At 44.6% G+C, this 15,890-nt stretch overlaps 1 protein-coding gene across 1 annotated transcript in view; it reads left to right on the plus strand.

Moving 5' to 3' along the window:
- The first annotated feature begins 714 nt into the window (after positions 1-714).
- The window catches only part of PTN (pleiotrophin), a 95,343-nt gene continuing 80,167 nt past the window's right edge, over positions 715-15,890 (plus strand). Inside the window, exon 1 of the mRNA XM_037150365.2 lies at positions 715-1,041. The gene's annotated coding sequence lies outside the window, so the exon portion shown is untranslated. The remainder of the gene's footprint in view (positions 1,042-15,890) is intronic.

Raw genomic sequence — 15,890 nt, forward strand, 5'->3', positions numbered from 1 at the left:
AGAGATACCACCTCCGCATCTTTTCTCATTGGAGCAATTCCGAAAGCCCTTGAAGCTCAGCCTCTGAGTTTTACCAACCCCCAAGTTTCAGCTACATTGATTAATCCCCTAAATTCTTGGGTGTCAAAGGCCTGTCACTAAATTGGTCACTAAAGGCACCAAGGAAGCCAAAAAAAGGAAAGAGCGCCCTAAAGGAAAATGGCATTTAATTGGGGACTCGCAGACATCTGTCACTCTTTGTGACAAGCGCAAAAAAAAAAAAAAAAAAAATCCTTCGCACATTTTGTGGTGCACAGGTGGTAGGGACGAACAGCTGAAATTAACCGGTGCTGTGTGTAGGCAGGGCCTTCGGGGGTGGGAAGGATTGAGAGGTTGATTTCGAAGGGTGTGCTTTTTCGATCTGAATATCATTAGAAAAATGTCTGGGGCCAAAATGGTAACCTACATGCCCTCAGGACAACAATGAAGATGTCCACCTTGATGAACCCGGGTATGCAGCCACCTAAAGAACAGGTCTTGCGTAAAGTTGGGAAAAGAAATACTGTGTGGGTCGCGCTGCTAAAAACAAAGCCGAGCTCCACCTCTGGCCTCTAGGTTCCAGCCGGTGAGCTCGCCCCTGGGGGGAGGGCCTGCCCCTGGAGCATTCTGCTTTAATGAGCTTCCCAATCAGCTCGCGAGGGGCAGGCGCGCTCCCTCCCCGGCGGGTCTGCGTCCTCCCCCTGCCCGCGCGCGCAGCACCCCATCCTCCACTTCCCTTCCGTTCCCTCCCTGCCGCGGCGGAATTGAGTCCAAGGCAGGATCAGGTTCCCCGCCTTCCAGTCCGAAAATCCCGCCAAGGGAGCCGCCGCGCAGAGGAAACCCCGAAGTGAAGCCAGGGGAAGAAAGAGACCAGTGAGTCAGTCACCCGCCAGGAGGGAGGGAGCGAGCAGCAGCCCGCACCGCCAGACCCAGCGACTCGGGTACCTGGATCCCGAGCGGCAGCAAACCTCGCCCCTTTCAACAAAGGCAGCGTGAGCGCAGACAGCACGTTTGCAACTCAAAGTAAGTGAAAAGGGGTGCGCCATGCTCCCAGGTGTCTCCAGTCGAATTTCCTGCGCCTCCTGCCACTTTGGGGAGGCACCAGCAGATGATGATGGAAGGAGTGGGATATAGGCGGCCTCGGTGGCTTCCCTGGTGGGGGCTACTTTCAAAACTGATCTGCTCCGGAGGCAAACTGAGGCGTATTTCGGGGGAGGGGGACTCAGGTCGGCATAGGCAGGGTGCCCAGAGGTCAGTGCAAGGCAAGCAGCCTTGTGATCCCATGCGGCACGCATTTCGACAGTGTTCCTGCTACCAGCTGGAGGACATTGCAGGGGCTTTGCTCTTTGTAAAACTGCCCAAGTAGGTGTGTCTGTGGCGGGGTAGGGAAGAGAAAGTAAGGAAGGAACCTGAGCCAGCAGGCCTCCTTTCTCACCTTTTCTCTGGGCGCTCCGGGACTTGCCCGCTGATGACTGACTCTTAGCTGGCATTTCTAGATTGGATGCGGGGGCCGGTTCCTCCCAGTGCCGGCCGATGCTCAGCATCTCTCCCAGAGCATCCAGCATTCCCTGTGCTGCCTACCAGCCCAGGGATGGTTCTACTAAGGGTTAAGTCCAAAGTTTAAAAGACACACCTTCACCTCCTTCTCTCGTTTGATTGCTAATTTGAATAACTGCCCCTGTACTCTGGCACTTTAACTTCTAATTTCACCCACAGAGGGCTAGGTGTACTTATTACTAATTTGTCAGATTCTTAGTTTCTGAGTTGATGTTTCTAATAAGTTCACAAAGTAATTTTAAAGCGAGGAATGTATTTAACTCGCTCACTACCTAACACACCTAACACAAAACTGAACACACGCATACACACACACCCCTACACCTTTGTCCTTAGCACACATACACACTCAAGAACACAGAACCAGGATATCTGCGCTCTATTGTTAACTGGAGCCTGTCTCTGTTAACACTGCTTTGCAAATTTGGGGATGCATCGAAAAACTGGGAGTGGCCTGTTGGGGGAGGGATGGCAATGAGAGAGGAGAATGAACAATGTGGAGGGACATCCAAGTTCCCCTCTTGGAGCACTTTTTATCTTAGTAGGCATTTTGCTTTGGCTGCTTGAGAAAGGCTGTGTGTGTGTGTGTGTGTGTGTGTGTGTGTGTGTGTGTGAGAGAGTGTGAGTGTGCTGGAGGAAAGGGCCTGGGAGGAGATGCAGGAACTACCAAGAAGAGCTGTTGAACATCCTGAAGCAATTTCATGATCCCGGGCAGATGCGGACGGATTCGAGGAAGCAGTGCAGTCCCATAGACCCTTGGTCAACTGGCGGGTGAAGAGATGTGGAAACCCCGCAGGGTAATGGGAGGGTCTCCCAGCTCAGAAAATCAAGCTTGTGTTCCCCATCTCCATTATCCTTCTTTTTAGGTAAACCGTGCATTTTAAAGACCAAGTCATTATTTTTTAAAAAACCAAACTTTTATAGTCCCGTTAAATTCAAAGGAAATCAGAGTGGATGTTATCTCCTTTCTCCCTGGGACATGAGTTGTTTCTCAGTGGTGATATTTGCACTTGTACTCATCCCACTCTCTCGCTGTACTTTAAATTTCTGGAAGGCGATCCTTTCTCTCCTGCCGTTCCAGGCCTCCTTTAGGACATTTTTCTCCTCATGTAGTGAAAGCCCCCCGTAAGCACTGCCCACCTGAAGCCATATATGTCTGGCTAGGCGCTGCAATCCAGCTGTTCCCATGTGGACACGATTGCATTGTGTTTCCCAAACTAGAGCTGGGAGAGGCATGAAACTCCTGTAAATGTATAGCTTTGTACGACCTGTCTTTTAAGTGAGGTATTGGAAAAAGAATGCTATATATGTAAGAGTGTATACAGTACAGCATGTATTATACACTAATGCATAATTCTGTGGTTTTGTAGACCCCTTTCCATGGTATTTGGCGTGACATGTTGACTAATTTATTGAAAGTTTCCATGTACCTTATTTGGTCTTTATAAATCACAGTATGTTCCAGTCCTCACATTTTTTATGGGCATTTTTGTTTTACTCCAGTAAAGCCAACGGCCTGGTTTGCATTTTCACAAAACCTTATTATTAGCAATAACCTGAAAGAAATAAGGTCTCCAAATAGTTTGTTTTTATCAATAAAATCAATCTTAGATAGTTTGTTTTTATCAATAAAATCATTCTTAGACATTAACTACGGCCTGGTTTGCATTTTCACAAAACCTTATTATTAGCAATAACCTGAAAGAAATAAGGTCTCCAAATAGTTTGTTTTTATCAATAAAATCAATCTTAGACATTAACTATTTTAAGTTTCAATGTTTTTCTTCCTTTGGAGATAATGCTTGCTTTCTCATTTAAAGGACATTCTCACATGCTTTCTGATCATATTCCTATTTGCCGTATGGCAGTTTTGTTACCATTCAAAAATTTTCTGCCCTGGCTGGGTTGCTCCATTGATTGGAGCGTCCTGTACACCAAAGACTGTGGGTTTGATTCCTGGTCAGGGCACACACCTAGGTTGCTGATTTAATCCCTGGTCAGGGTGTGTACAGGTGGCAACCGATCAATGCTTTCCTCTCACATCCATGTTTCTCTCTCTCTTTCACTCTCTCTCTCTTTTCCTTCCTCCCTCCTTTCCTCTCTCTTTAAAATCAGTTAAAAATATCCTCAGGAGAGGATTTAACAAAGTAATTTTTTTTCCTAAGGAGACTGAGTTTCATTGGCTAATTCAAAATGGTGTATGTAGTCAGCCAGCCATAGATTGAGGGCCAGAAGTCAGAATTCAGAATACGAATTCCAGTTTTCCCAACACTTATGCACCGTGATAAGGAGAGTTGTTACTGACTTCTCTCCCGAAGGTAATGGCCACACTGAGACCACCCAGGGTGACCAGTGAGCAAACGTGGCTCACACCTGTGGGCCCTCAGCCCACTGTAAGGCGTGGTTCACTTTGGAGTGTGGGCGGAGTCAGGGCTGCCCACCTGCCCTTGTTCCGCTGCCCAGATGCTGAGTCTCCTCTGGCTGCTATTCTAATGAATAAGCGGGAGAACTTTGCCTCCTCTGGCACAAGGCCATGATATCGCCCTGGAGTAAAATAATATTCATATTTGGACCTTCCCTTTATGAGCCGGGCTTGCTTTTTACCATCCAGAGTCAATTGGCTTGACTGCATTTTGGGCCATGGCCTCCTTTTGGAAAGTTGTTCTCCAGTTCTGATGTTTTCGGCCAGTTCTAGTTTCCATCCACGGGGCCATTTTTTCCCATGCATTTCATGCCCAGCTTCTACGTGGCATAGTTTTCCTGGTGTCATAGGATCTTTCTAGATTGTCAAAATATAAGAAGCCTTTTGTTTCTGCTCATTTTAGCACTCGGTGAAAAAAACCAAACATCGTTTTAAAACACACAGAGAGCGCATCTTCCAACCTTCTGTTCTCATTTCTTCTAGGTCTTCTGCTAACCTGGTCCCCCTCCTCTGGCTCTCATTTCCTTCCTTCTGATCCAGTTGCCATCACTTCCCATCCAACAAGCCCCATGATGACTTGCCTGGTTGCTTTCCCCTCTCTGTGATGGCATATCTCCATGTACATACACATGTATCAGGGGAATATGTTGGAATATGTTGGAATACATGGAAGGTTGAACCTGGCTTGCTAGATCGAAGTCAAGGTTGAACTTGACTCCACTCCATTTATTACTTTTTTTCACTCAGGCCCTGGCTAAGATCATCTTCCACTTTCATCACTACATCAAATGTTGCCTTTCTTCTCCTCTTTGCTTCTCAACTCCAGTGAAGGTGCGGGGCCAGGATGACTCACCTACATCACACTCTCCCAGGTCCTGCCTCAGCCGGACAATGTTTTGTGCTACAATGACAAGTCAATTCAATAATAAACACTATTCATTAGATAGGTGCAGGATGCCTTCCCTTGTGCTGGACAATGTAGTACATTTAAGAACCATTTAATTCCTAATTTTTTTTCTTTTCTCTAGAGCTCACAGTTTTATAATTCCTAATATGTTGTTGTGTTTGGTAAATGGTGCTAACTAACTCGTGAAATCTTTTATTGGAAATCTATTTCAAAGACATCTCAAACAAAGAAAACCCACTACATCCCCACCCATCTGAAGGAAATACTTCAAGTCACATTCGTTTTATTGAACCAGTGGCTTTGCATTTTCTTCCTTTCCTTTCTCACGCAGCCCATGGGCTGCTAACAGAGCCTTCTTAACCTCCTTGATTTATTATGATCTTAATTTTTTCCAGCTTCTTCAGTCACTCCTCTCATATTTTGCCCCCCCCAATTTCCAAATGTGGACATTTATTTTTGTGTTCTCCCCCTCTCTTCCCTTCCACTTCTTCCCCACTGTCTCTCCAAATGCTTCATTGCCAATCAGGACCCATCTTTGAGTTTCTTCTCCAATTTTCATTGAGAAAACTCTCCACTCTCTCCATTCTCTGTTGAGTTTTGCTCTCACATTTTTTATTGTTTTTTGGATGAATACCAAAGGGAATGATTTGAGCACAATCCTGTTCGGGGAAGGAGACTGAAGTAAAGGACCGCTTATTATTTTATTTGTATCCCTAACAGACACCTGCACACATTGACTGCCCTGTAACCTCGTTGGGTTGTGTGACGGGGCATTGGAAGGCAAATTGGTGTCCCTTTAATCAACTCGCAGTCTAGCGATGTACACGTGAACACTAAGATTAAAACACAAATTGAGACAAGTTAGAGTAAAATATGTATGCACCAGATTTTTGTCCTTGGCAGTTCCAGTGACAAAGAGATAAAAATAAACCTTTTTTTTTTTTCAATGAGAAAAAAGGAAAGTAACTCCTAAGTGGCTACATGGAGAAGGTGATAATATTTATTTCAAAAGCATCATTGTCTTTTTGTTGCTTTCACGGCATTTATTATGGAAGAGCAATTGAACTCTCCATTCCTTTGTGCTTTCCTTTCACGTTTGCCAAATAATAGAGCAGAGTAACAATTCTCGAAAGTGACATCTCAAGAAATCAGCCTGTTTGTTTAGAATACACATAATTTTAAAGGCATGGCACCTCTCCCTAGATGTTCTTCTCAGGAAAATTTATACCAGATGTAAGATGACTGTTCTGCAGCGAAACTATAGACATGGAGGCAAAGAATGTAAATCTTCCAACTTCAGCCGTGGAACACCAATGAAACTGTAAATGAACCAGAGACACAGCCGGGAAGGTTTCCCAGCAAATTCCCCCTGTAGGGGGAGCTCTCATTCTCCCTGCCTCTTTTCTTTCCGCCCTCTCCCCAGCCCTCCCAGTGACTTCAACCCCTGCGATCCTGGCAGAGTTGACATTGGAAGTGCACACCTTTCACTCACCATTACCACTGGCTCCGCCCTACCCACACCAGACACCCCTGCACTGGCTCCGCCCCACCCACGCCATGCACCCCTTGAAGGCGGGGACTCTGTCTCTTATTCATCTCAAGAACCTTAGAAAATCCAGCCTAGGACCCTTGAAATGCCCCCGCCCAATGTCTGGCATTTGAGTGAAAAACATAAGTAAATGACTCTGAATACCATTCTTTCTGCCCCTCCTGCTCCACAGGCCTTGACTGTCTGTCCTCAATACCTAATCCCCCTAGACATCACCTGGTGCCTGTTTCCTGTTTACACGTGAGCACCCCCATCTGAGTCCTCACACTTCTAGAAGAAGCCTCTCCAGCTCCTCTTTCTTCATCTCCTTCATTTAGAAGCCCATGCATACCTGCCAGTCCTCTGGAGTGTCTAATCACATCCCACCTCCTTCACCTTAAGGCTGCAAACCTTGTTTGGCTCCGGCTTACGCTGCCTCTGCTGAACCCTGAAATTCCAAGCTGACAAGATTGATCACTGGAAGCATGCTCATGGTAGCTCCAATGTGGCCAGAAAACATTTGCTTTTCACGTTTTCTCATTACTTTGTCGTGTCAATTCTACTTAGGTTGAGCAAGATTTTTTCATTGATAGGGACACATAAGCTTAGAGAGGTTAAGGTGAGCCCATTAAATGCCATTTAAACAAAGGTCTTACAATTCTTAGTTTGGGTATTTTTTTCTTCTCTGTAATATAATGCCATCTCTTTTTTTGCCAATTAATTTTTTTGGTTCCAGTTGCTTTAAGCAGAGATGCTAAACTCCAATGTATGTTGAGGAAGAACCCAAATAACTAGGGTGGTGGTTGCCTGTCTTCAGTGTTTATCAGAACAACCAGGGCCATGTTGAAGCATCCAGACTGATGCCTAGGGCCCATCCCCCAGAGATTCTGATTTGAAAGGTGGAATCAAGGAACTTGGACACATGACATCAGAATGCAGGTGACACATTAGAAACTTTAGCCCTGAGACCGCAATATCTGAGCTTCAGGGTCCAAGAAATTAAAGTACAAACCACAGCTACACTACTTCCTAGCTGTGTGACTGTTTCTGGTCTTTCTTCAAGTTTCTTATCTCTCAAGTGAGGTCACTAGTACTTACCTTCAGGGGTGGACATGAGCCTTAATTTGGAAAATGAATGTGAAATATGGACTGTGGAGTCTAATCGGTAGGGCAGGTTTGATGAACATGATGAATATGCTGATTATGGGGACCCAGCACCTAAAGGAAGCCCACCTTGCTCTGCTTCCCTCCCCCACTGCCTTTGTTTCTCAAGCCCCATTGGTTCCCTAACAGACTGAGGGTCCAGGTTTGGATGCAGGAACCTGCCTTTATTTCACTGTAGTTCTGTTGTTTGGTGTGGGATGCAGAGTATAGCACTGAATCTTCTGGAACCTCAGGTGGTCCACTATGAGATGACGGTGATGCTGATGGTATTTCCTGCTTTGCCTGCCTCACAGGTTGGTGGTAAAGGTAAATTGTGACAATGCACTGTTTATAAACCATAACCTGTTAACCCTAAACGTGGCTATTATTAATAAAGTCGTTGGGGCCAGTTCTTCTTTCTCTTTCCCCAATTCTGCTGCTTGTCATTGTCATTTTCTCAGGACACCCAGAGATTGTCGGAAATACTGGAAGGTAAGTTTGAGTAGGAGGAAAGAATTGGGGCAGGGGTGAAGAAAAGGAAATCTGGGTCATGGTGAAAAAACAAGTGAGTAGACAATCCTAAAAATGATCTTTTGCTGAATAGACTATGTTATTGTTCTTCCTAAGAGTTACAAAGATACATACCACATTTTTCAGTTGGTTCTTTTCACTAAATTCAGGCCTTCACAGTTGATTAGTAGCACTTTATTTACACTATGAGCTGTGATTCTCACACTTTCATGTGCCTCTAAGTCACCTGGCGGTCCGGATTCTGATTCAGTAGGTCTCCTGTGGACTTCTAAGAGTCTGCATTTCTAATAAGCTCCTTGGTGACAGTGCCGCTGGCCTGGGGACCTCCCTTGGAGTAGCCAAGACTAACAGACCTAAGAGAATGGGAGAGAGATCAGAACTCTCTACTTATAAAATCCATTGCTTAGTAGAAACAATGAAGGTCATGGACAAGAACACTTCCTGCCATTAGCAAAAGCTGCTTATGCCTGTGTCTTTGTGTCTGAATCATATTCCCAATGGTTGATTCTTAGAAAGGAAATTTGCAGTCACCATCTGAATTGCTGTTTGCTCATTTGAAGCCTCTCCAGAGTAAAAGGCCCCTTCCTTGCTGGACATTGCATCCTGTACAAAATGTTCAATCTAAGAAAATGTCCCTCAGTTCAAATAGCCCACAATGCTTACCTATACTTTTGGTTTACAAGATTACTACATAATAAATACTATCATGTTTTATTGGTCCAGTCAACAATTGTGTTGTGGCTGTGTTGCCAATAATCAACCAAATGCCAAGGGCCTTTTGGTGTGGACCAAAGGTCTCAGTGGATATTTGGACAGGACCAAATGTCCACTAATTGGCCCTCGTGAAGTGTGGTCTCAGGCTTCCTTACTGGTACTTCCGCCAGAGCCCTTGCCTGGAGAGAGTGTAACTATAAGTGATCCAAATGCTGCCTTCTTAATTTGCCCTAAAAGCTAGTGAGAAATGTTTAGGAAACTCCATTCTTAATATGAAAGAGATACAATGCAGTGTGTTTTCTTTGTGTTCGGGTATCCTCTTCTTTAGGTTTTGAACATCTATTACTCCCTTTGATTGTCCCCTTCCAGACTCTAATGAAGCAGAGCAAGCATCATCTATCCATGTGACTTCTTGGGGGACATTGGGCTGCTGGATGAGGAGCCGGAGTTTTTCGCCTCAGACTCTAGATTTAATCATGAAGGGACATATATCTTGGTAGCAAGCTTAGGTAATAGACAATCTTTACTCTGGTGAAAACAACGGGAGATGAAACAAAACTTTAACACAATGTTTTCACAATGGCCTTCCTAATTGGCTGGTAATAAGGCCTTTTCCAGACTTAGCTATGTGGCTCTCACTCCCAACATCAGAGAAGCATCTCGGAGGTTTAAGCATGGAGTGGTCTTGAATTCTGAGTGGGCGGCTGTCAGCCAGCTAGATGGGATCCCTGTTAAGCTAAGAAGTCGGATCTTTGGCTTAAAATAAAAGAATACCTTGCATCTTTGGAGACTCTTACTCAAGGATCCATTTAGTCCTCCAAAAAATACTTTCTTTCAAAAAAAAGTTGCCTGCTGTGTGCACTATATTTCTTTAGACATAGTCCAAAGGGTTCCAATGAAAAAGCCTGAAGCCACTATAGGAAGGAGAGCGGATAGCTTATTAAAATTTTTTTGTAGGTACTTCAATTTTGAAACAGTAAAATAAAGCCTCTTTCCCCCCACATTCTATTCTTGGTTATAATATACATTTAACTATTCCATTCAATGTCTCTAGCAATATGCAGGAATGTTAACTGTAGCTCCTTGCCCGTCAGACTTGTGAGAGGTTAATCGTAGTCATGTAAAAATAATGGATGGATTTTTCATGATTATGTTCGTTGTTAAGAAAACACAAATATGAGCACATGATTTTGTCTAATTCTAAAAAAAAATGCGTTCATGGTGCCAGGTATTCAGTTTCTTACAAAAATTATAAAGAAAGGAAAAAGTCCTCATCCTGCTCAAAATAGACACCGCTATTAGCATTTTGATAGACTTTTACAGTTTTTCTGAAGCAGCTTTCAAAAATAGTCATTTCAGTGATTGTGTCCTACTTTTCCAGTCGACACGATAGCACATGCGTGCTGCATTTTTAATAGCTGCACATGTGTTGACATGTACACAGTTTTCTAATAAAGGGGCCGCTCAAGAGGAAAGTCAATTTATTTTGCTTGACATGGCTACATTTTAGTATTTTTAAAAAATCTTCATAAGTTCATATTTTGGACTCATAAAAAATGTTGTAAATTAAAAAATGCAAGCAAACTTAATTCCATGAATCAAGCAAACAAAAAAAAAAACACACCCCTTTGTCTCAGCAAAGGACATGCTGTTTAGATGGGAACAGATAATCCTGGAGAGCTTTGCGTGTGCCAACTGGAGGTCAAGCTGAGTAAACACTGTCTTTCATTCTTAGTCTTGAGGACCCTCCCAGATACATGTCAGGGGGTAGAAGTCTCCCCAGGGTAGCCACAGCTGCCTGAACCCACCAAGGTCCAACCTGACCCCATGAGCAGGCCCCACGAGACCGGAGACCCTCTGAGTGGCTCTGGGCTCAGAGGAGTGGGCCTAATGCAAGACAGATGGGCACGCTGTGGGAGCAGCGGACCTCTTTGATTCATGTCCCTCCAAAGCTTGGAACCCTTTGGGTTGTTATTTATTTGCTGTATTATCTGGAATGACTAGTGTACTGATTGGCTCTAGTTGAAAGTGAGCCCGAGCAAATCTGGGTTTGTCAGCTGCATTCCTGTTCTCAGAGGAGGGATGACTAAAGTTAACTGCTGGTATCATCTACGCCATGTTGGAACTCCCACCGACTTGAGCCTGAGTGGTTTGGAGCCTTGTTGTTCTATTAAACTGCCCCAGTTTTCCCCTGTTGCTCCCTGCCCTGCCTCCCACACCCCCTTCTCCCAGAGCAGTGAATCCCCACTCTAGTCCACATCCACGGGTCATTTATGTGTGTAGGTTGAGTAGACCCTTCCCCTTCTTTAATAGCTGTCTTAGGCTGATGATTAGGGATCACCGACTTTGACCTCTGATATGCGATATCGGGGGATCTGAAGATGCACTTCAAGTTTGTCATCAAGGAATTTGGCTCTGAGAAAGAGATCCAAAGCAATTCTATAGGAATAAGTGAGCAGAGGTGGATTTCTCGCAATTTCTCTCTAACTAGACCCAATTTCCGAAAAGCAAGCCAAGTGTGGGTTTCTACCATCTCACCCAGCGCTGTTCTCTTGCAGGAGGTTAAAATGAGAGTGGTCAGCTTCAAAGGCTGCAGAAACCGAAGATGAAAGAAGTTGAAGAACACTCAAACTGAGACCTTAGGGAGAACCTCCAAAAGTCTGATAGGAGCCCTATGCTTGGGGAGCAGAAGTTCAGACCTTGCAGGGAATTGTCTTAAACAGGGTTGAGGTGCCTTCACTGCAGATGAACTTAGGGTCCTTGGGGCCTCTGGGGTTTGCTAGGAGATGTCTCTGGGGTGGACTTGTCTTGTTTGCTTCCCAGAGCTGGGCTCTGGATGCCTCAGTGCAGCCCTGGCTTCTTGTTCTCCTCAGAGGAAGCCTTTGAAGACGAAACAGTATCAGTTGTTCCCGGGAAGAGTTCCTGCCTCAACACAGGAACTCTGCCTATAACGCATCATTTCCTTTCATGTCTTCCCCACTTCAGGGGTGGGCAGTTATGAAAGGGCGTCCGGGAGGCGACTGAGAGACTCTTTTTCAAGGGCTGGATCATGACAAGCATCTCTCTTGGCTCCACAAATGCCAGTGAGCTTCCTGGGTTGGTCTTCTACTATGACATCTGTCTACCAGCTGCAAAGATAGCATCTTGTTTAAATCGGAAAACGTTTAAGGTTGGGCATGTGTACTAAAAAGTTCAACTATATTTTGAAGGACTAATATTTTGCCCTTCTTCCCATCTCATGTTGACTCCTTCCTTATCTGATGTCCAAGTCCATACCAAGGTATAGCCAGGTTTATCATCCATTGAAACCTGAGCAAAAATAGCAAGTACAGGACAGGGGAAGGTGTGACCACTCTTCTTAAGGCGATTTAATGTTTCTTTGGTGAGTAAGATTAGCCGAAGTATTAGAAGCTATCTCCATTTAGTGGACTTTAGGCAAAATCACACTTTGTTCCTTGAGAATGTTCTTATATTTGTATCTATTAGGACTTACAATGCTGTAATGAGACTGGAGTGCTCTTTAGACCTGCAGAAAGGCCAAGGACATCCGAACTGGAATTGGTGAGAAATATGACAGTGAAGTGTAGACAGATTAGTATGGTGTTAAGGAGTCAGTAACACAAGTCTCCCAGGGGGTGGAAGTGGAGAAACTATGGGATAGTGGCTCATCAGGTAGGTTTGACTTTGACTGAAATGAGGATGAGGAAACACGCAATGAAGGAGCACCATGTACACACACCTGAGGGCCATTAAGGTACATACTAGAAAGTATAAAACACGGAATATTGGAAGCAAATCTGTAGGTACAATAAACCCTTCAAGATGGCCTCAAACAAACATTACTCCCAGTGGCGGTCTCCCAGTGAAGATACTAAAGTTGTTAAATCACCTTGGATCATTGGCCCTTTGTATATAAGGGAAGTTGCTATACTAATTCTGAGTTTCAGCGGCCATGGATCTCCTTGTTCCTACTAGACGGCTAGGTCGTTGATTCTAGTTCTTTCACTTCATCCCCTCCCAAGTTGCAACTGGCACATAATAGGCGCTCAATTCATGCTTTTTGTTGCATAGAAATGGGATAACTTTTTACCTAGTTTCTACTCTTTCCCTTATCACTGCCCCCCCCCCAGCCCTCCCTCCACCCACTTCTGGGAAGATTTCATATTAACTGGTTGCCGAAGCCAAACTCTGTGACATGAATGAGTATTTTCTTTGGCATCTTCATGTTTTCTTTGCTGCTCTGTCCTTCATACTCAGGATATTTCCCTGATCGATGTTCAGATACCCAGACTCCTGCCTGCTGCCATTTACTGTGTGACAACATCTTATATGCAGGCTTCCTGGTGGCCACTGGCATTGTTAGCTTCCCTTGACGTACCCTGGGGACACATGGCAATAAGTCAAAATTCAGGACCCCCCAGCATCCTTGAGGTTCTGAAGTTCTCGGGAACGTCCAAGGCCAGGGAGGAGCCTCCATCTCTTATCAGGACTGCTTCCAGAAGCTGAAGACTTGGCCTTCTGTTCTCATTAGTTCCTCTCCTTTTTCTTTTCTGAAACCATTTATGAGCTTTAATAATAATATCTAACACTTACTGAGTGCTTTCTAAAAATGATGGGTTAAATGCTCCCTAGAACCCCATGGGATAAAGACTGTTTTCATCCTTAGTGTAAAAATGAGGCATTGGGGTCTCAGAATGGTGAAGTAACTTGTCTAGGATGGCACGCTAGTGAGAGAACTGGTATTGTAGTTCTGATGTGTCAAACCACAAAGCTCTTAAACATCACACTCTCCTGCCTCCATTTCCCTGTTCCAGGGCAAGGGCCCAGGGAGTATCTGAAGATATTTTGGTTCCAAATCCCCTTCTTGCCCCAGCCAGTGTTCAGGAATACACTCTCTCTTGCACAAAGAATCCCATCATTAGGCTTCTTTGATTGCATACTATTGTATGTTGTTTCATTCTCCATTGTTCTCTCAAGCATCAGTTGGCTTGGCCCGGTCATTCAGTGGGCCAGTGCTGAAGAAGGGGCAGGGCGGGGGGAACAGGCAGGAGGGTGTCTGGGAGATGCTCTGTCTGTTCGTCCAGCCTGGTATCACCTGACTGGTTTGTTGGAGTCAGAGGGCTGTGTTCCAGCCCTGGGGGGCAGCCACAATGCCGTGTTTGTTTGCGTATGAAAGTCTTTGGCTTTGATTAGCAGCTAACTCCAGTGCAGCTGAACATACAATAGGGAGCAAAGGATGGGAAAAAAGTCTTGCTGCAGTTTCCCATTGGAAAGCTTTCGCTGAGGAGTTTGGGCAACCAGCCGTGGGGCACAGGTGGGAGAGGCTGGGAAAGGATAGGTGACGGACCCTCCATGCCCCATGGCCTGTCATGCGTGATGAAGTCACTCCTCTATGTGAAGTGACTTCTGTTCCACTAGATGTCTTTTATGATTAAGGTTTAAGACTGATACTGATGTGGTTTGATGAGGGGCAATGGCTGGAAGGCTGAAGAGCATGAAGGAGCACCGTAATGAGAAGATCCAGGGCTGATACAGTGAAAAGGATGTGTCTCTCTTAAAGGGCTAGTCACACAGCGAAAAACACCTCATTACTTTGGGTGCATGAAAGAGGTAGAAATTATGGTGACAATAATTCTATCAATTATAAAAAAGAGGGAAGTAGGAAGTTTTTAGTTCATAACTGGTGACGTTAGTGATTTCATAACACAGACAAGCTGATCATGGCATTTTCTTTCTTCTCATCAAATTAAATCAATCTGTTATAAGCACCCCCATCCTCTGGTAGCTGACTAGCAGGATGTTTGCCTGATGTAAAGACCTCTCAAGGAGCACTTAGTTTTTTGAGAGTTTTTGTCTGAGATAAAAAATAAAAAACCACCACCATTGTCTTAGGCAGTGGGTACCTGATGTGGGTGTTCATAAGGGGAACAGAGCACATTTTTAGTTAGAAAACCATATAATGTAGTAGATGATTAATTGGTAAATGAGGGGTTCCAACAAGTTCTAGAAGAAGGCATCCTGGTCCAAGTGGAAACATATACTGCGTAAAGGGCTAGGATTTTCAAAGACGGAGTGGTTTTGTGTACGGCCGGAAGGCAGGGGGAAAGCGCCCCAGGTGAGGGGTGGAGAAAGGGGAAAGGCCAAAAAGGTGGTGGAAATCAAGATGCTGGGGGTCAGAGAGCAGATGGGCCCCATTTGTGCAGAGCATGAGTGAAAGTTAGGAGTAGAAAAGAGTGTTGGGTAATAATAGCAAGACCTTTGAAGGGTAAGCTACTCTGCTTAAATTGTATCACTTTAGTGTGGAATCATTGAAAGCTCTCCACAGCAAGGAAGGAAAGAAAAAATTGATAGATTACAGGAAAAATTTTTTAAAGATTTTATTTATTTATTTTTAGAGAGGGGGAAGGGAAGGAAAGAGAGGGAGAGAAACATCAATGTGTGGTTGCCTCTCCTGGGGCCCCCACTGGGGACTTGGCCCACAACCCAGGCATGTGCCCTGACTGGGAATCAAACTGGCAACCCTTTTGTTTGCAGACCGTGCTCAATCCACTGAGCTACACTAGCAGGAGGAAAAATTGTTTTTTAGAAAAGTAACAGATTAGGAGAGACTTCATTAGGTTTTAACAAGTAATCCCTCTTCAACCAACCCCTTGATCTTTACAAATTCTAGAAACCTTGTCCGTGCTTCAGTGCTTTGCTTAAATACCATCTCCTTCATAGAAATTGCCTTTATTCTCCTAGTTAAAATGAATACTTACCACTTTTACTGTTTCAAAATTTTCTGTTTTTGCTTTCATAAATTTCTGTTCATTCATTCATTCATTCAAAGATACACCATGAACCCATATGCTGGGCTCTATGTGAAGTGCTAGGAATATAGGGATGAGGACTGTCTTCAACGCTCACAGTGTGGTTGAGGGGGCAGGCGCATAAATAGCTAGTCCGTATAAAGTCCACACAAGGATCTAGATAGCACTTTGGAAAACCCTTAGGAGTGATAGCTTATTTAGCTCAGCGTGCATTCAGGGCAGGCTTCCAGGAGGAAGTGACGTGTTTAAGGGCAGAAGAAG

This window comes from Artibeus jamaicensis, unplaced genomic scaffold, assembly GCF_021234435.1.
Source record: "Artibeus jamaicensis isolate MK-2021 breed Jamaican fruit bat unplaced genomic scaffold, CSHL_Jam_final scaffold_3307, whole genome shotgun sequence".
In the NCBI taxonomy this organism is placed as follows: Eukaryota; Metazoa; Chordata; class Mammalia; order Chiroptera; family Phyllostomidae; genus Artibeus; species Artibeus jamaicensis.